The sequence below is a fragment of the Macaca nemestrina genome, chromosome 10 (assembly GCF_043159975.1).
Source record: "Macaca nemestrina isolate mMacNem1 chromosome 10, mMacNem.hap1, whole genome shotgun sequence".
Taxonomy (NCBI): domain Eukaryota; kingdom Metazoa; phylum Chordata; class Mammalia; order Primates; family Cercopithecidae; genus Macaca; species Macaca nemestrina.
In genome coordinates, this window is record NC_092134.1 from 87,555,833 (window position 1) to 87,577,303 (window position 21,471).

At 38.6% G+C, this 21,471-nt stretch overlaps 1 protein-coding gene and 1 pseudogene across 1 annotated transcript in view; one reads left to right on the top strand and one right to left on the bottom strand.

Moving 5' to 3' along the window:
• LOC105470089 (uncharacterized) overlaps positions 1-21,471 on the bottom strand; it is a 75,546-nt gene that overhangs the window by 42,248 nt on the left and 11,827 nt on the right. The gene's annotated exons all lie outside the window — the stretch shown is intronic.
• Positions 4,977-21,305, top strand: LOC105470169 (putative ribosomal protein uL13-like; annotated as a pseudogene).

The following is a 21,471-nucleotide window of genomic DNA, read 5'->3' on the forward strand; positions in this document are numbered from 1 at the left end:
AAAATACAAAAAAAATTAGCCAGGCATGGTGGCAGGCACCTGTAGTCCCAGCTACTCGGAGGCTGAGGCAGGAGAATGGCGTCAACTTGTGAGGCGGAGCTTGCAGTGAGCCGAGATCATGCCACTGCACTCCAGCCTAAGCGATAGAGCAAGACTCCATCTCAAAAAAAAAAAAAAAAAAAAAAAAACACAAAAAACAAAAAATGGAAAAAAAATAAATTCAACAGGAAAATTATCCAAAAAAAAAAAAAAGGTCTAAGAAAAATATCCAATTAAAAAAAAAAAAACAAGCTAGTCAGAGAAAACTGGACAAATAAATAATCCATGCAAAGACAGAGATGTACATCATCAATAAACAACAGCAAACAGGGAATCAAGACCTCCACAAACTAATGAAGCAAGAAACCAGTGACGGACCCTAAAGAGATGGCAATATGTAAGCTCTCTGACCAAGAATTCAAAAGAGCAAATTGCTAGGTGTGTCAACTCACACCTGTAATCCTAGCACTTTGGGAGGCCAAGGTAGGAGGGTCAGTTGAGCCCAGGAGTTCAAGACCAGCCTGGGCAACATGGTAAGACCTCATCTCTACACACACACACACACACACACACACACACACACACACACACACAATGTAAAAATTAGCCAGGCATGGTGATGCGTGCCTATGGTTGCAGCTACTCAGGTGGCTGAGGCAGGAGGATCGCTTAAGCCCAGGAGGTCAAGGCTGCAGTAAGTCAGGTTCAGGTCACTGCACTCCAGTCTGGGTGACAGAGTGAGACCCTGTCTCCAAACATACACACACACACACACACACACACACACACACCAAGGCACAGTTTTAAGAAAATTCAGTGATCTCCAAGATAACACAGAAAAGCAATTCAGAAACTTATCAAAAAATTTAACAGAGATTGAAATAATGAAATCAAAAAGAAATCTTGGAACTGAGAAATACATTGGCTGAACTAAAAAATTCATTAAGGGGTCCTCAATAGCGGAATAGATCATGCAGAGGAAAGAATCAGTGAGCTTCCCCTCCCCTGCTCCCAAGATGGGGAACTGGAGGCAATGTTAGCATGCCTCTCCCACTTGGAAGGACAAAATAGTGTGTAGAGATTCACATTGTGAACTTTTTTCCAAGAAGCAACGCAGGAACTTCACAGGAAAAGTGAAAGAATCCACAGACTCTTTGAAAGAAGTGGCAGGCTTCAGCCTACAACATGAAACAGGCCAAAAACTAAGTCCCCAGAGTGTTAGAGTGGCAGAGACTGCCTCCAGGATATACATCCCCACCAGGGAACCTAAAAATCCAGGCCACAGGGGAAGGCCTTAATCTAACACAGAACTGGAACAGTGAAATATAAAACTAGAAGCAGCAGTGGGAAGTGCCTTGCAGGCATCCCCAATCTCCAGTGCAGACCAAGGGAAACCATTTCTTATTATATCTCACAGGAACCTCAGGTAAGTCAACCAACAAGCTCAGGTAGTAGTCACAACTCCCAGCTGAATTTCACAATATAACATTGAGTGGGGACAAATTGTCTTGGCCAGAACCCCGGAAGGGTGGGGGTGGCAAGCATAAAGTATGCTATATTCATGAGCACAGGAGCCAGGCATCCATCCTTGCAGGTGGATGGGGAAGGATGTGGCCTGAAAGCTGTGGTTGCTATCCTCATGGGGAAAGTTTATGGCCTGAGAAGGGTTTGAGTTCTGAGTGCAGGCTACCTGAAACTTAGCCCAGTGCTACTAGCAGGGCACTGTGGGAGTGAGATCTGCCTGGCCAACTGTGTGGGATCTAAGTGAGGCTTACTGTCACATGCTATTCCCCACTTCTTGTAAAAGTTCTTCTGAACAGTAGATGCAATTACACTCACCTATGGAACATTACCTCAGAGGCTTAAGAACCACCTTCCTGCCCCCAACAGGGGTCACAGCTTGCCCCACACACAGACAGTCAGAACACAGACCCACCTAACTCAGATCCCACCTGGTTGTGGCCCTCCACCCACCCTGGTAGCTTAACACAAAGGACAGAACTTTGGGGAATTTTATGTCCTCACCCATCACCTGAGAACCCAAAATACCTTCCCTAGGCAACATAAGGTAAGCTCAAATCCCACAGTTACTACTGCAGCTGCTGCTCTTTTGCAAGCACCACCTGCTGGCTGGAGGGTAACTGACAGTTCATTACAACATCTGCAGGCACACTAACATAGCACCCAGGAAGAAGAAAACCAGTGTGTGACCTCAGCTATCATCATTGTTAATCAGGAGGTCCTGAGTCTGTCCACATGACTAGTTTACTACTATTGTAACAAGCATTTGAGAAAGCCAGCATGCTAAGGCTATCTATAACCAAGGAATATCACAGAGTTTACATTACTCTCCTGCCCCCTTCATTGGAGCTGGTGCTGGCACTCACTGCTGGGAGACTTGAGGACAGGTCACATCACCAGATCGCTTGCAGACATTTCCCAGCACCAACCTGGAGTATGGCAGCCCCACGGGTGGCTAGACCCAGAAGGGCAATAGCAATCACTGCAGTCTGGCTCTCAGAAACTCCTACTCCTAGGGGAAGGGGGAGAACATTACATGAAAGGAACACCTCATAGGACAAAAGAATCTGTACAGCAGGCCTTGAGTTCCAGATCTTCACTCTGGTGGGAAGTTTCTTTCTGCAGAAATGCTATTGCAGTGCTGAGTTCAGCAGGGAAAGTCTGCAGTTCTATCCCAACAGTCAGGCAGGCTTGGTGCTCATGAAGGGTCTTCTTTCTCTCCTTGTCCACCACTGGAGACACAGCTGAGGCTTCTTCTGTGGTAGCTCAGCATGGATGCACCTACAGATATCCTTTCTGGAACATTTCAGGGTGACTGCATCCCCACAGGAGCACCTTCCAGGTTCAGACTTCCATGAGAGGCAGAGTCACAATTCTTCTTTACGTGGAATGTCAACATTCATGCAAAAGAAAAGGGGTGCCTGTCTAATCTGAATAGCTGAAACATTGGGACAGGAGTGAGTCTTGGAGGTGGACAGCTTTCCTGCTGGCCTGGCAGGTGAGCTGGGGTGGCTCCTACCCTTTCCCCTGTTAAGAGCTCAGTGCATCTAATTGAGAGCCCTCCCAGCTACCATTATCAAGGCTGGGATCTCTGCCCACCACTGGCTATTGCACTTACCCACCTGCTTTAGCTACAACCACTTTCTACCTAGGAAAATTTACAGTACTCACCTGAGACCTGAATCATCAACTCAGTAAACAGAATACTGGGGAATAAATAAATAAATAAGTGCACACCACAGGAAAATGGGATAAGCTTCAAGAGACCTCTGCCATTCCAACCCCATAGGAGGCAGTGAACTTACCCACACACCAAGTACACAGCTTCTACAACCAGTATCTGAGGAAGCCATCATACAAACACTCTTCATAACCAAGGAACTCATACAGAGTCGTCACCCTAAAAGCACCAAGAAGAACCAAATTATGCTATAATAAACTGCACACATTAAAGTCACATCCTTAAGGATAGAAAGAAAGAAAGAAAAAAAATCTTAAATTCAAGAATAATTAACAGAAATAATCTACCCAAATGAGAAGGAACCAGAAAAGTAATTTTGGTGATACGAAAAAAAACAAAAAAAAACCAAAAAACAGGGTTCTATAACAGAAGATCACACTAGCTCCCCGGCAATGGATCCAAACCAAGATGAAATCTTTGAAATACCAAATAAGGATTCAGAAGGTTATTTATTAAGCTACTTGAAGAGATACCACAGAACGGTGAAAATCAACATAAAGAAATTTTAAAAACAATTCAGGATATATGCCAGGCATATAATAGGTCACAAAACAGGTCTCAATAAGTTTAAGAAAATCAAAATCATCTCAAGTATCTTTCAGACCAAGGTATAAGTGGTTCACACCTGTAATCATAATCATAGCACTCTGAGAGGCCAAGGTGGTGGATTTCTTGAGCTCAGGAGTTCAACACTAGCCTGGGCAACATGGTGAAACTCCATCTCTACAAAAAATAGAAAAATTAGTTGGGTATGGTGGCACATGCCTGTAGTCCCAGCTACTCAGGAGGCTGAGAGGTTGAAGGATTAATTGAGCCTTGGTAGTGGAGGCTGCAGCGAGCTGTGATCATACCCACTGCACTCCAGTCTGAGTAACAGAGCGAGACTCTGTCTCAAAAAAAAAAAGGATAGAATGAAAAGTGTGTTAGAGAGATCGATAACATAAAGAAAAACCAGGCCAGGCGCAGTGGCTCACGCCTGTAATCTCAGCACTTTGGGAGGCTGAGACGGGCAGATCATGAGGGCAGGAGATGGAGACCATCCTGGCTAACACGGTGAAACCCCATCTCTATTAAAAATACAAAAAAAAAAAAAAAATGAGCTGGGCATGGTGGCGGGCACCTGTAGTCCCAGCTACTCGGGAGGCTGAGGCAGGAGAATGGTGTTAACCCGGGAGGTGGAGCTTGTAGTGAGCCGAGATCGTGCCACTGCACTCAAGCTTAGGTGATGAGTGAGACTCTGTCTCAAAAAAAAAAAAAAAAAAAAAAAAGAAAGAAAGAAAGAAAAACCAGTCAGAACTTCTGGAAATGAAAGACACACTTAGAGAAATATAAAATGCAGTGGGAAGTTTAAACAACAGATTAGAACAAGTAGAAGAAAGAATTTCAGAGCTCAAAGACAAGGCTTTTGAATTAACTCAGTCAGAAAAAGATAAAGGAAAAAGAATAAAAAGAAAGAAATACGGTATTATGTAAAATGGCCAAACCTAAGAATAATTGGTGTTTCTGAGGGAAAAGAGAAGGCTAAAAGTTTGAAAAATTTATTTGAGGAAATAATTGAGAAAAACATCCCTGGCCTTGCTAAAGGCCTTGCTAAAGATTTAAATTTCCAAATACAAGAACCTCAAAGAAAAGAAAATACTGAGAAATTCACTGTAAAAAGATTACACCAAGGAACATGACCATCAGGCCACCTAAAGTCAACAACAAGGAAAGAATGCCAAGAGCTGTGAGACAAAAGCAGCAAGTAAGTTATAAAGGAAAAACTTTTCAGACTAACAGGAGAGTTCTTAGCAAAAACCTTACAAACTAGAAGAGATTAGAATCCTACATTTAGCCTCTAGAAATGAAATCATTTCCAGACAAGTAAATGCTGAGGGAATTTGCCACTACCAGACCAGCGCTACAGGAAATATTAAAAGGAGTTCTAAATCTTGAAACAAAAGCCTAATACGCATCCAAATAGAACCTCTTGAAAGCATAAAACAGGGCCTATAAAACAATAACACAACAAAAAAGTATCTAGGCAACATCTAACATGATGAATGGAACAGTACCTCATATCTCAATATTAATGTTGAATGTAAATGGCCTAAGTGTTCCAATTAAAAGATACTGGATGGTAGCATGGATTAAAAAAAACTCACAAACCAAATATCTGCTGTCTTCAAGAGACTCACCTAACATATAAGGACTCTTATAAACTCAAGGTAAAGGGGTGGAAAAGATACTCCATGCAAATGGAAACAAAAAGTGAGCAGGAGGAGCTATTCTTATATCAGACCAAACAGGCTTTAAAGCAACAACAGCAAAAAGGAAAAAGGTCATTATATAATGATTAAAAGACCAATCCAACAAGATTACAATTCTTAATTTATATGCACCTAATATTTGAACTTCCAGAAGTATAAAGCAATTACTACTAGATCTAAAAAGTGAAGTAGACAGCAACACAATATTAGTGGGGGACTTAAATACTCCACTGACAGGACTAGAAAGATCACTGAGACAGAAAGTAAACACAGAAACGATGGACTGAAACTACATTCTAGAACAAATGGACTTAACAGATATTTACAGAACATTCTACCTAAGAACTGCAGAATATACATTCTTCTCATCAGCGCATGGAAAATTCTCCAAGATAGACCATATAATAGGTCACAAAACAAGTCTCAATAAATTTAAGAAAATCAAAATAATCTCAAGTATCTTTCAGATCAAAGTATAATAAAACTAGAACTCAATGGCAAAAGAATCCTCAACACTATACAAATACATAAAAATTAATCTGGTTCTGAATGATTTTTGGATTAACAATGAAATCAAGATGGAAATTTTTAAATTATTTGAAATGAATGATGGTAGTGACACAAGTTATCAAAACCCCTGATATACAGCAAAAGCAACGCTAAGAAGAAAGTTCATAGCATTAAATACCTACATCAAAAAGTCTGAAAGAGCACAAAGTGACAACCTAAGGTCACACCTCAAAAAACCAGAGAAATAGGAATAAACTAAACCTAAAGCCAGCAGAAGAAAATAAATAACAAAAATCAGAGAAGAAATAAATTAAATTGAGACCAAAAAATAAATGCAATAAAAAGCTGGTACTTTGAAAAGATAAAATTGATAGAACGTTAGCAAGATTAATCGAGAAAATAAGAGAGAAGATCTAAATAAGCTCAATTAGAAATGAAACCGGAGACATTACAACTGATACTACAGAAATACAGAAGATAATTCAAGACAACTATGAACACGTTTATGTGCACAAATTAGAAAATCTAGAGGAAATGTATAAACTCCTGGAAACATACAACTCTCCTAGATTAAATCAGGAAGAAATAAAAACCCTAAACAGATCAAAAAATAAATAAATAAAAGCAGAAAGATGGAATCAATAATAAAAAAAAAAATTGCCAACAACAACAAAAAAAGCCAAGGAGCAGATGGATTCACAGCTGAATTCTACCAGGCATTCAAAGAAAGAATTGGTACCAATTTTACTTAAACTTAAACTATTCAAAAAGATTGAGAAAAGGGGTAATATCTTGAGACACATGCCAAATAAATAAATAAAAGAGAAAGAGGGAATCCTCTATAAATCATTCTATGAAGCCCATATCACCCTGATTCCAAAACCAGGAAAGATATTTAAAAAAGAAAACTACAGACCAATATTCCTGATGAACAGAGCTGGAAAAATCCTCAACAAAATCCAGCTAACCAAATCCAACAGCACATTAAAAAGAAAATATATCATGATCAAGTGGGTTTCATCCCATTGAGGCAGAGATGATTTAATATATGCAAGTCAGTAAATATGATAGATCACATAAACAGAATTAAAAACAAAAACAATATGATCATCTCAATAGATGCAGAAAACACATTTGATAAAATCCAGTATCCCTTATGATTAAAAATTCTCAATAAACTAGGCACAGAAGGGATTTACCTCAAAATAATAAAAGCCATGCATAACAAACCCATAGCCAACATTATACTGGATTGGGAAAAGTGGAAAACATTCCCTCTGAGAACTGGAACAAGACAAGGATGCCCACTTGTACCACTTCTATTCAGCATAGTACTGGAAGTCCTAGCCAGAGCAACCAGGCGAGAGAAAGAAATAAAGTACATCCAAATTGGAAAAGAGGAAATCAAACTAGCATTGTTTGCTGATGATATGATTGTATACCTAGAAAACCCTAAAGACTCATCCAAAAGATTCCTAGACATAATGCATAAATTCAGCAAAGTCTAAGGTTACAGAATCAATGTACACAAATTAGTTGTCCTACTATACAACAACAATGACCAAGCTGAGAATAAAATCAAGAACTCAATCCCTTTTACAATGGCTGCAAAAATAATAATAAAAGTAAAATACTTAGCAATATCCTTAACCAGAGTTGAAAGATATCTACAAAGAAAACCACAAAACACTACTGAAAGAAATCATAAATGACACAAATGAATGGAAACACATCCCATGATGATAGATGAAAAGAATCAATAGTATGAAAATAACCATAACTGCCCAAAGCAATCTATAGATTTAATGTAATTTCCATCAAAATACCATCATCATTTTTCAAAGAACTATAAAAAGCAATCCAAAACTTCATATGGAACCAAAAAAGAGCCCAAATAACCCCACTAAGCAAAAAGAACAAAACTGGAGGCATCACATTACTGGATTTCAAATTATACAGAACTAGAATAAACAATTATAAAATTCATATGGAACCGAAAAAGAGCCCACATAGCCCAAGAAACCCTAAGGAAGAAGAACAAATCTGGATTTGTTCATATTACCCAACCTCAAACTATACTAGAAGGCTACAGTTACCAAAACAGCATGGTACTGATATAAAAATAGGCATGTAGACCAATGGAACAGAATAGAGAATCCAGAAATAAAGCCAAATACTTACAACCAAATGATCTTTGATAAGGCATACAAAAGCATAAATTGGGGAAAGGACATCCCATTCAATAAATGGTGCTAGGAAATCTGGCAAGCCACATGTAGAAGAATGAAACTGGATTCCCATCTCTCACCTTATACAAAAATCAACTCAAGACTGATCAAAGACTTAAGTCTTAAACCTGAAACAATAAAAATTCTAAAAGATAATACTGGGCAAACACTTCTGGGCATTGGCCTAGGAAAAGAATTCATGACTAAGACCCCAAAAGCAAATACAACAATAACAAAAATAAATGAATAAGACCTAATTAAACAAAAAAGCTTCTACCCAGCAAAAGAGATAGTCATCAGAGTAAACAGACAATCCACAGAATAGGAGAATATATTTGCAAACTATGCATCTGAGAAAGGGCTAGTATGCAGAATCTATAAGGAACTTAAATGAATTAGAAAAAAAACACAAATAATCCATCAAAAAGTAGGCAAAAGACACAAATAGAAATTTATCAAAAAAAGATATATAAATAGCCAAAAAATGTATGAAAAAATTCTCAACATCACTAATCATCAGGAAAATACAAATTAAAACCACAGTGAGATACCACCTTACTCCTGCAAGAATGGCCATGATAAAACAGTCAAAAAACAATAGATGTTGGTGTGGATGTGGTGAAAAGGGAACACTTTTACACTACTGGTAGGAATATAAATTAGTACAACCTCTGTGGGAAACAGCATAGAGATCCCTTAAAGAACTAAAAGTAGATCTATCATTCGATCTAACAATCCCACTACTGGGTATCTACCCAAAAGTAAAGAAGACTATATGAAAAAGACACATGCACAAGTATGTTCATAGCAGCACAATTCACAATTGCAAAGATATGGAACCAACCTAAGTACCCATTGACAAATGAGTAGGTAAAGAGAATGTGGTATATATATACACCATATATATACATGGTATGTATGTATAGACACCATATATACACATGGTATGTGTGTATAGACACTATACACATGGTATGTATGTATAGACACCATATATATACATGTGTATATATATATACACACATACCATGGAATACTACTCAGCCATAAAAAGGAATGAAATAAGGTGAGGCGTGGTAATCATGCCTGTAATCACAGCACTTTGGGAGGATGAGGCAGGTGCATCACGAGGTCAGGAGATCAAGACCATCCTGGCTAACACGGTGAAACCCCATCTCTACTAAAAATACAAAAAATTAGCCACACATGGTGGCGGGTGCCTGTAGTCCCAGCTACTCGTGAGGCTGAGGCAGGAGAATGGTGTAAACCCGGGAAGCGGAGCTTGTAGTGAGCGGGAGCGGAGATTACACCACTGCACTCTAGCCTGTGCAACAGAGTGAAACTCTGTCTTTAAAAAAAAACAAAGAAAAGAATGAAATAATGTATTCTGCAGTCACTTTTGCAGCAACTGGGATGAAGCTAGAGGCCATTATGCTAAGTGAAGTAACTCAGAAATGGAAAACCAAATACCATATGTTCTCACTTATACATGGGAGCTAAGCTATGAGGATGCAAAGATATACACAGTGATGTAATGACATTGGGGACTCGGTGGAGGGGGGGAGGGATAAAAGACTAACTATTGGGTACAGCATACACTGCTCAGGTGATGAGTGCACTAAAATCTCAGAACTCACTACTATAGAATTCATCCATGTAACCAAAAATGACTTGTACCTCAAAAGCTATTGAAATAAAAAATAAACAGAATTTTAAAAGAATTAGTGAACTTGAAGACAGAATATTTGAAAATACATAGTCTAAGTAGAAATAATGAAAAAGAATACAAAGGAACAAAGATTGCTTTCAAGATACAGAAAATTACCTCAAAAGACCAAATGTAAGAATCACTGGTGTTCAAGAGGGGGTTGATCAAGAACAGGGTTAGAAAACTTACTGAAAGACATAATAACAGAAAACTCTCCACACTTTGAGAAAGATACAAATATCAAGGTACCAGAAGGTCAGAGAACACCAAACCGATTTGATCCAAATAAGACTACCCCAAGGCATCTAATAATCAAACTCTCAAACGTCAAGGACAAAGAGAGGAGCCAAAGGTGGCAAAATAAAAGAATCAAATAACATATAAAGGAGCTCCAATTTGTTTGGCAATGGCCTTCTCTATGGAGATCAGATAGGCCAGGAAAAAGCAGAATGGTAACTTGAAAGTGCCGAAATTCTAAAAACTGCTATCAAAGTATACTATATCCAGAAAAGCTATCCTTCAAATATGGAGACATAAAGTCCTTCACAGAAAAACAAAAGGTGAGAACATTTAATACCACCAGACCCATCTTACTAGAACTATTATAGGGAATTATTCAGTCTGAAAGGAAAAGAAAAACACTAACATGCAAAAAAACTATTTGAAGGTATAAAATCCAAGGTAAAAATTAAGCATATAGACAAACCCAGAATAATACTGTAATTGTGGTGTGCAATCAATCCACTCACAACTCTAGTACAAAGTCTAAAATGCAAATCTAATTTTTTAAAAAAGACACAGCAACCTGTTAAGAGATAGGTAATATAAAAATATGTACTCGAGTAAAAATTTATAAAAATATAATAATTATATATAACATGCATAATGATATATATTGTTACTAATATAGAATGTAATATAATAATTATATATAAATTATGTAAATTGAGAGAACAAAAAGTCAAAATGTGGGATGCAAGGAGCTAAAGTGTATTGTTTTCATTTTTTTATATTTGATTGTTTCTATTATTGTCTTTTTGATCTAAGATAAGTTGGCTTTTTAAAACAACTTGTTATATCTATAAGATGTTTTTTGTAAGCCTCATGGTAAACACAATACAAAAACCTATAAAGATTCACTAAAAATTAAAAGCAAAAAGTTAAAACATACTACCAGAGAAAATCACTTACCCACAAAGTAAGGGAGCAAGAAAGGAAGAAGGAAAAAAAGGCGTTACAAAACAATCAGAAAACAAGCAACAAATAGCAGTAGTAAGTCCTTACTTATCCATAATAACACAATGTAAAATGGACTCAAATCTCCAATTAAAAGGTATACTGTTGCTGAATGGATAAAGAAACAAGACCCAACTCTATCCTACCTGCAAGAAACCCACTTCACCTATAAGGACACATATAAACTGAAGGTGAAAGGATAGAAAAGATATTCCACACAACAGGAAACCAAGAAAAAGCAGGAGTAGCTATATGTATGTCAGATAAAATAGACTACACGTGAAAGACTGTAAAGACAGACAAAGATCACTATATAATAATAATGGGGTCAATACAGTAAGAGGAACTAACAGTTATAAATATGTATGCACCCGGCTGGGTGCAGTGGCTCACGCCTGTAATCCTAGCATTTTTGGAGGCCAAGGCGGGAGGATCACCTGAGGTCAGGAGTTTGAGATCAGCTTGACCAACATGGTGAAACCCCGTATACAAAATTAGCTGGGTGTGGTGGCGTATGTCTGTAATCCCAGCTACTCAGAAGGCTGAGGCAGGAGACTAGCTTGAACACAGGAGGCAGAGGATGCAGTGAGCCAGGATTGGGCCATTGTACTCCAGCCTGGACAACAAGAGTGAAACTCCATCTCAAAAAAAACAAAAAACAAAACAAAACAAAAAAATAAATAAATATGCAACCAACAATGGAGCCCCCAAAAGTATAAAGCAAACACTAATAGATATAAAGGGAGAGATAGACTGCAATATTATTGAAGGGGATTTTAACACTCCATTGTCAGTAATGGTCAAATCATTCAAACAGAAAATCAACAACAACAACAAAAAACACTGAAATTAAACTGTGCACGAGATCAAAGTACCTAAGTGACATGTACAGAACATTTTACCCAGCTGCTGCAGAATATACATTCTTTTCATCAGTACCTGGAACATTCTGCAGAATAGACCATATCTCAAGTCATAAAACAAGTCTCAACAATTTTTAAAAAGCAGACATCATATGACAAGTCTTTTCTGTCCACAATGAAATAAAACTAGAAATCAGGCCAGGCACAGTGGCTCACATCCATAATCCCAGAACTTTGGGAGGCCAAGGCAGGCAGATCACTTGCAGTCGGGAGTTCGAGACCAGCCTGAGCAACAGGGTGAAACCCCGTCTCTACTAAAAATACAAAAATTAGTTGGGTATAATGGTGCATGCCTGTAGTCCCAGCTACTTGGGAGACTAAAGTGGGAGGATCGCTTGAACCTGGGAGGTAGAGGTTGCAATGAGCTGAGATTGCACCACCGCACTCCAGCCTGGGTGACAAAGTGAGATTCCATCTCAAAACAAAAATTTTAAAAAAGTAAATTAAACTAAATTTTTTTCATTTTTTATTTTTTGTGGAGACAGGGTCCCACTATATTGCCCAGGATGGTCTTGAACTCCTGGCCTCAAGCAATCCTCCTGCCTAAGCCTCTCAAAGTGCTGGGATTATAGACGTGAGCCACTGTGCTTGGTCTCCCATATGTTTTAATAAAGAAAATCATGAATGTGAATATACATTTGTCTAATAAGTCCTAATGTGTCTTTTCAATTATCAGTGTTTAAGAGAGTATTTCTTTTTATTTCCGAAGAGAGCTTCCAGAAAATAGTCATAATTTTTAAAGGGTAAAAAAACTCACTTAACATTAAAATTTTTAATTAAGAAAGGTACTGCTAATTATGCATTAATGCTTTGAGTAGGACCACCATCTTTTCTGTAGCCTATTTCTTTTAATTAGTTGTAAGACCTTGGGCAAGTCATATTATCAATCTGGACATCAGTTTTCTAATTTTTAATGAATTACAGGTGGAGAAAAAAGACACATAAACAGTTATATGATTTTTGTGCCAAAGGCAGTGGGGGCAGCTTATCTAAAGATGACATGAAATCTAGATGTCATAAAGAAAGCTTTTATTTCTTAGAAACAAAATGAAAAAGTCTGTTTTGCTTTTTAGGAAAACAAGCAAAACTTCATCATAAACAATGTCAAATGTCAAATAACAACCTGGGAAACTATTTGCAATATTTATGCTATGTACTAATATTCCCTGTATATGAAGAGCTTAAAAGAATCTACAAAAGAATAAGAAAAAGACTAATATTTCAACGTGGAAAAATAGTTAAAATAACGGACAATTCAGAAAAGAAGAAATCCTAGTCCACAATTTAAAAAAATGCGATAGGCTGGGCACAGTGTCTCATGCCTGTAATCCCAGCATTTTGGGAGGCTGAGGCGGGCAGATAACCTGAGGTCAGGAGTTTGAAACCAGCCTGGTCAACATGGTGAAACCCCGTCTCTACTAAAAACACAAAAAAATTAGCCAAGAGTGGTGGTGGACACCTGTAATCCCAGCTACTTGGGAGGCTGAGACCGGAGAATTGCTTGAGCCCAGAAGGCAAAGGTTGCAGTAAGCTGAGATCACTCCACTGCACTCCAGCTTGGGTGACCGAGTGAGACTCTGTCCAAAAACAACAACAATAAATGCAACAAATCTGAGTTTGTATAAGTGTGATATCTTTTGTTACCTGTCAGATTGGCAATGACAAAGCAACATGCAATTGTAATGTGGTGGTCTGTTCACACACTGCTATAAAGAAACACCCGAAACTGGGTAATTTATAAAGGGAAGAGGTTTAATTGACTCACAGTTCGGCATGGCTGGGGAGACCTCAGAAAACTTACAATGATAGCAGAAGGGGAAGAGACATATCTTACATAGCAGCGGGTGAGAGACAGCCAGCAACAGTCGGGAAAACTGCCTTATAAAACCATCAGATCGGCCGGGCGCCGTGGCTCTCGCCTGTAATCCCAGCACTTTGGGAGGCCGAGGCAGGCGGATCACGAGGTCAGGAGATCGAGACCATCCTGGCTAACACGGTGAAACCCCATCTTTACTAAAAACACAAAAAATTAGCCAGGCGTGGTGGTGGGCGCCTGTAGTCCCAGCTACTGGGGAGGCTGAGGCAGGAGAATGGTGTGAACCCGGGAGGCGGAGCTTGCAGTGAGCCCAGATCGCGCCACTGCACTCCAGCCTGGGCACAAAGCGAGCCTCAGTCAAAAACAAAACAAAACAAAACAAAAAACCAAAAAACACCATCAGATCTCATGAGGACTCACTCTTACAAGAACAGCATGGGGGAAACAGCCCTATGATCCAATCACCTCCCTCAGTCAACACACGGGGATTACAAGTCCCTCCCTTGACATGTGGGGATTACAATTTGAGACGAGATTTGGGTGGGACCACAGAACCAAACCATATCAGGTGGGATGAAACAAAAGGGGAACCATTTTGTTTTAGGGAAAAGAGGTGCCTTTATTTGTGAAAAGTTCTTTAAAACTTACTTGGGATTGACAAGAAAAAAGAGTTAGATAAACTCCTCTACTTAAGAAATGATCAAGGATTTAGGGATGGAGCCGGGAGAATAAAATGTAAAGAGAATGGAGTAAAGCACTTTGTGGAAGGCTGGGGCCATGTTGGGAGAAATGGACAACACTATTCTTTTCAAAATGAAAGTCAAATATTCAATATTAAATTATTTTCTGTATGGTTCGTCATTGACGTAATCTCTGACATCATCTCCTGAATTACTGCTATTAGTCAACTAACAACAATGCCATATGTGAGTGTTTTATCTGACAAGGCTACTAGTTGCTCTTAACAAAAGTGGACTATGGCTGAATTAAGCAAAAAGGGACTTATTAAAAGGAAATTGTTTGCTCATGGTGATCAAAAAGAAAAACAAAAGTAAAAAAAAACTTGGCAGTGCCATGAATTACTAAGAGAGCTAGAGAACTAGGCTTGAGACTAAATAGCTGAATAAAACACCCTAAATCATGCCTCAAGCCTGATTCTGCTATGCAAACAGTATCGCTGTAGAAATAAAGACCTTACTTTAGGTGTCATTCACTACCAAATTAAATATTAATTAATGTGTGTCTGAATGACCATATGCCTCTTCCCTAGCACCAAGGAAGATAGCAAAAGTAAATTTTTTTTTAATTCTTTTTTTTTTTTTTTTTTTTTTGAGCTAGGTTCTCGCTCTGTTGCCCAGGCTGGAGTGCCATGCAGTGGTGTGATCACAGCTCAATGCAAGCTCCAACTCCTGGGCTCAAATAATCCTCCCTCCTCAGCCTCCTGTGTAGCTGGGACTACAGGCACAAGTCACCACACCTGACTTTCCTTTTTATTTTTTGAGACGGGATTTCAACATGTTACCCAGGCTAGTCTTGAACTCCTGGGCTCAAGCGATCTGCCCATCTTGGCCTACCAATTACAGGCATGAGCCACCATGCCTAGCTTTTAATTCTTATAGTAAGAAATAATATTAAACTCATACAGTAATAATAATTTGTTTTAATTCTTACAGTAAGAAATGGACTTTGTTCCCTAGCAAGACTCATAAAGAGTTCCATTTCCAGGCACCAGAATGAGTGAAAAATGACCAAAACAGTCTTATCTAGGAAAATATCAAAAAGTGGACATGCCCCATATTTGGCCTAATATCTGGACATTGACAAAGAATCAATTGCAAAGTACAGAAGACAACTAGCAAACGGAATCCAGAAACACATAAAAAGAATTATACACCATGACTAAGTGGGATTTATCCCTGAAATGCAAGCTAATATCAGAAAATCAATTAATTTAATATACCATTATCATTAGAATAAGGAACAAAAATGACATAATTATATAAATACACGCAGAAAGAGCATTTGACAAAATCCCTTCAGGATGAAAACATTAAACAAACTAAGAATACAAAGGAACTTCTTCAGCCTGATAAAAGATGTGTGTTTTATCAGGCATCGGACTTCTCCCTCCTCAACCGCCTACCGTGTTAAGATTACAGGCGTGGGCATGGTGGCTCACTCCTGTAATCTCCACGCTTTAAGAGGCCAAGGTGGGAGGACTGCTTGAGCCCATGAGTTCAGGACAAGCCTAGGCAACACAGTGAGACCTCTTTATTAAAAAAAAAAAAAAAAAAAAAGCCAGGCATGCTGGCACACACCTGTGATCCCAGATACTCCAGAGGCTAAGGTAGGAGGATTGCTTGAGCCTGGGAAGTTGAGGCTGCAGTGAACCAAGATTGGACTACTGCTCTCCAGCCTAAGTGACAGAGTGAGACCCTGTCGCAAAAAAGAAAAAAAAAGACATCTACGAAAAGCCACAACTAACATTATACTTAATGATGAAAGACTGGAAGCTTTCCTCCTAAGATCAAGAACAAGAAAAGAATGTCTGCTCTCACCACTTTTATTCAACATTGCATTGGAGGTTGTAGAAAGGGCAATTGGGCAAGAAAAAGAAGTAAAAGGCATTCAGATTGGAAAGAAAGAAGTAAAACTATATTTGTAGATGACACAATCTTGTATGTAGAAAATCCTAAGGAATCCACTAAAACATCATTACAACTAATAAACAAGTTCAGCAAGGTTTCAGGCTACAAGATTGATATACAAAAATTAGTTATATTTCTATATGCTGCAATGAACAATCTGAAAATAAAAGTAAGAAAACTGATGCAATAGCATCAAAAAGTATAAAATAGTTGGGAATAAATTAAACCAAAAAACTGTAAAACTTATACCCTAAAAACTACAAAACATTGTTAAAATAAATTAAAGAAGAATTAAATAAATGAAAAGGCACTCCAGGTGCTAGATTGAAAGACTTAATACTGTTAAAATGGCAGTATTTCTCAGTTGATCTACAGATTCAACCTATCGTTGTCAAAATCCCAGTTAAATTTTTTATAGAAATTGACAAGCTGACCCTGAAATTTATATGGAAATTCTCTTGAATTTCCTTTAGAATAAGTTTGAATTTGCTTTAGAATAAGCAAAACAACCTTGAAAAAAAAGGAGCAAAGTTGAAAGACTCACACTTCCCAATTCCAAAATTTACTACAAAATGACACTAGCCAAAATGGTAAGGTACTGGCATTAAAGATGGAAATAAAGAGCAATGGAAGAGAATTAAGGGTCTAGAAATAAACTCTCAAATTCATGGTCAATTGGTTTTTGACAAGGCTGTCATGACAATTCAATGGGGAAAGGATAATCTTTCCAGCAAATGATGCTGGTACAACTGCATATCCAGAAGCAAAAGAATAAAGTTGCATGTACACAAAATTTATGCATATACATAAGCAAAAACCAATGGATCAAAGGCCTAACTGTATGAGCTAAAACTATTAAATTCTTGGAAGAAAACATAGGCATAACTATAACTCTTTGTGACATTAGATGAGACAATAGTTTCTTAGATATGACACCAAAGCACACTCAAGGAAAGAAAAGAAAGGATAAATTGGGCATCATGAAAATTAAAAACATTTGTGTTTTGCAAAGGACACCATCAAGAAAGTGAAGACAATCCATAGAATGGGAGAAAATACTTGCAAACACATATCTAATAAGAGACTTGTATCTAGAATACGTTAAGAATTATTAAAATTCAATAATAAAGAACCAAATAGCTCAATTAAAAGTGCACAAATGATCTAAGTGACATTCAAAGAAGATACACAAATGACCAATAAGCACATGAAAAGATGTTCAGCATCATTAGCTATGAGGGAAAGGCTAATTAAAACCACAATGAGATACCAATCCACACTCAATGGAATGGCAATAACCAACAACACAGACTATTACAAGCATTGTTGAGGGCATGAGGAAATTGGAACTCTCATGCACTGCTGGCGGGAATGTCAAATGGTGCAGCTGCTTTGGAAAAGCAGTTTGGCAGTTCCTCAAAAGGTTAGACAGAGTTACCATATGACATTTCACTCCTAGATATATACCCAATATATATACCTAGATATATAGAAAAACTTGTACATGAATGTTTATAACAGCATCATTCATAACAGCCAAAAAGTAGATACAACCCAAATGTTCATTAACTGATGAATGGATAAATAAAATGTGATATGTATATATAACAGACTATTATTCAACAATAGAAAAGAAGTACTACTACATGCTATAAGATGAATGAATCCTGAAAACATTATGCTAAGTAAAAGAAGCCATGGCAAAAGCCCCCATACTTGACTATTCTATTTTTATATAATATCCACAAAGGGTAAATCCACCCAAAAAGTAGATTAGTGGTTGCCTAGGACTGGGGGGTTATGAGAAAATAGGGAGTGACTGCTGAGGTATATGGGGTTTTAGAGGGTGATGAAAAAACCATTGTGCAGGGCCCAGTGGCCCACCCCTGTAATCCCAACAATTTGGGAGGTTGAGGTCAGTGGTTTGCTTGAGCCCAGGAGTTAGTGAAACTCCATCTCTACCAAAAATACAAAAATTAGCTGGGCATGGTGGTGTGAACCTGTAGTCCCAGCTACTTGGGCGGTTGAGGTGGGAGGATCACTTGAGCCTGGGAGGTGGAGGTTGCAGTGAGCTGAGACTGGCCACTGCACTCCAGCCTGGGCAAATGAGTGAGACCCTGTCTCAAAAAACAAAAAGTAAAGAAAAGAAAAGAAAAGAGAAAAACATGTTCTAAAATTGATTGTAGTAGTAGTTGCATGTCTCTGTGAATGTACTAAAAACCACTGAAGTGTACACATTAAATATGTGAATTGTGTAGTGTATGAAGTATATCTCAATATAGCTGTTATTTTTAAAAAACGGAAAAGAGAAATCAATTAAAGTCAGAAATTAAAACCAGAAATTACTAGAAATAAAGTAAAATCCTGGAACTTTCAGAATCACATGAAGGACTCTACCCTAGGACACAGAATAGAAATTTTAAGAAAATCTTAACTCGCTTTTAAGGGAAGAGTGACTTGCATATGGAAGAGGACTACATTTGTCACAGTCCCCACTTAAGTGTTGCTGTAATGGAATACCTGAAGCTGGGTAATTTATACAGAAAATAGATTTAGTTGGTTCATGATTCTGGTGACTGGAAAGTTCAAGATTGGGCAGCTGTATCTAGAGAGGTCCTCATACTGCTTCCTTACACTCATGATAGAGAGTGGAAGGTGGGGCAGGTGTATGCAAAGAGGCCACACGGTAAGAGAAGAAGCAAGAGAGAGAAACTGAGGAACCCAGGCACTATTTAGCAAGCTGCTGTCTCTGATGTAAAATAATCCATTCCTGAGAAAGGAAGAACTCATTGCAGCCAGAAGTCATTCATGACAGTGGTGTCCCTGTAACCTAAACATCCCCAAGTAGGTCCCACCTCTGAACACTGCTGCCACATTAGGTATCAAATTTCAATATGAGTTTTGGCAAAATAATCACATCCAAACCATGGCAACATTATTGTTGGTGAACATATGAGGAAACTGGCACTCTCATGCCCTGTTGGTATATAGGTGAATTGGTACAATGTGCCGAATTTCTGCACATGTGGACCATCTGGCCTAACAAACCCACTGCAAAACATGAGTATACAAAGGTGTTCATCAGAATATTTTTAGTATTGAAAATTGAAGATACTCTGTGTTCATCTATAAGCAGTGCTTCTCAATCCCAGCTGACTTCATGCCCTTTTGATAATAAATACTTTGTAACACTCCCTTACAGTCCTGAAATGAAAGTCATAGGTACATACAACAAAATATACCTAACTGTAATGTGAAAAGGAATTTATAACAAAATATGCATTTCATCGTGTAAATAGTCAAAAAAAAAAAAAGATGTATGTCTAAATTCATTGACATAGTGTTTAGTTTTTTAAAAAAAGCAATTTGGATGGATTCACTAGCTCATGCCTATAACCAAAGCACCTTAGGAGGCTGAGGAGGGAGGATTGCTTGACACCAGGAATTTAAGGTCAGCTTGGGCAACATAGCGATGCCCTGTCTGTACAACAAACAAACAAACAAACAAACAAACAGAAAACAATTAACCAGATGTGGTAGTGTGCCTATAGTCCCAGCTACTGGGGAGGCTGAGATGGGAGGGTCATTTGATCCCATGAGTTGGAGGCTGCAGTGAGTTTGATTATGCCACGGCACTCCTGCCTGGGTGACAGAGCAAGACCCCGTCTCTATAAACAAAGTAAATAATAAATAAAAAACAAAATTTTAAAAAAGCAGCAATTACAGACGTAGTTCTCTTTGTATAAATATATAGTAAAAGGTCTAAAAGAATGCTCACTAGGATATTGATGAATCGACAAATTGTCTCCAGTTATGGGATTTGGAAAGATTTTTATTTTCTTACGCATTTCAATGTTTGAATTTCCTTGCCTTTGTAAAAATTAAAAAGTTTGCATCAAGTCCCATTTGAAGATCACAACACAGATCTCTATGGTTATGGAGCAAGGTCATGCCATCTGCAGTGCAGACTTAAACCCCTTTGGTAAAATAGTTTCTGGCCTTTTCCAAGTGGCTGTTGAAGATGTTGAAGGGGCAGGTTCTGGTAATCGGATGGCCTAGGCCTTTCCTGAGTTGCCTGGTGGTCATAATGGCCAAGCAGGTACTGCTGGGCAGGAAGCTGGAGGTCCTGCACTGCAAGGACATCAGCATTTTTGTCAACTTCTACAGGAACAAGTTTCAGTATCTAACCTTCCACAAGACCATGAGCACCAACTCTCTCTTTAGACCCTACCACTTCTGAGTCTCTTCCACTTTCGGGCACCTAACTGCATCTTTTGGCTGAACCATGAGTGGCATATTGCCCCATAAAACCAAGTGAGGCCTGGCCACCTTGGACCACCTCAAGGTATTTGATGGGATCCACACTCCCTGTGCCCTGCCCTTTGCAAAAGTGGATGGTGATTTCTGCTCTACTCAGGGTTGTGCACCTGAAGCCCACACAGAAGTTTGCCTACCTGGGGCGCCTGGTTCATAAATTTGCCTGGAAGTACCAAGCAGTGACAGCCATTCTGGAGGAGAAGAGGAAGGAGAAAGTCAAGATCCATTAGGAGAAAGAATGGGGAGGGGCAAAGGGGGAAGGAGCAGTTTATGAGGCTGCAGAAACAGGCTGAGAAGAATGTGAAGAAGAGTATCGGCAGATACACAGAGGTACTCAAGACCCATGGACTCCTGGTCCGAACCCAATAAAGAGTATTTATTCCTCACTCTTGGCCTAGCCTGCCCTTTTTCCGTTGCTGCCCTAGTTTTTGGGGGAACCCAAAGGTGACAGTTCTGATGTCCAAGTGCCACAGGCAATCACTAAGGAGTGGCCTGAAAGACAGCAGTGAGGGGGAATACCTGTAAGTGGGCAGAG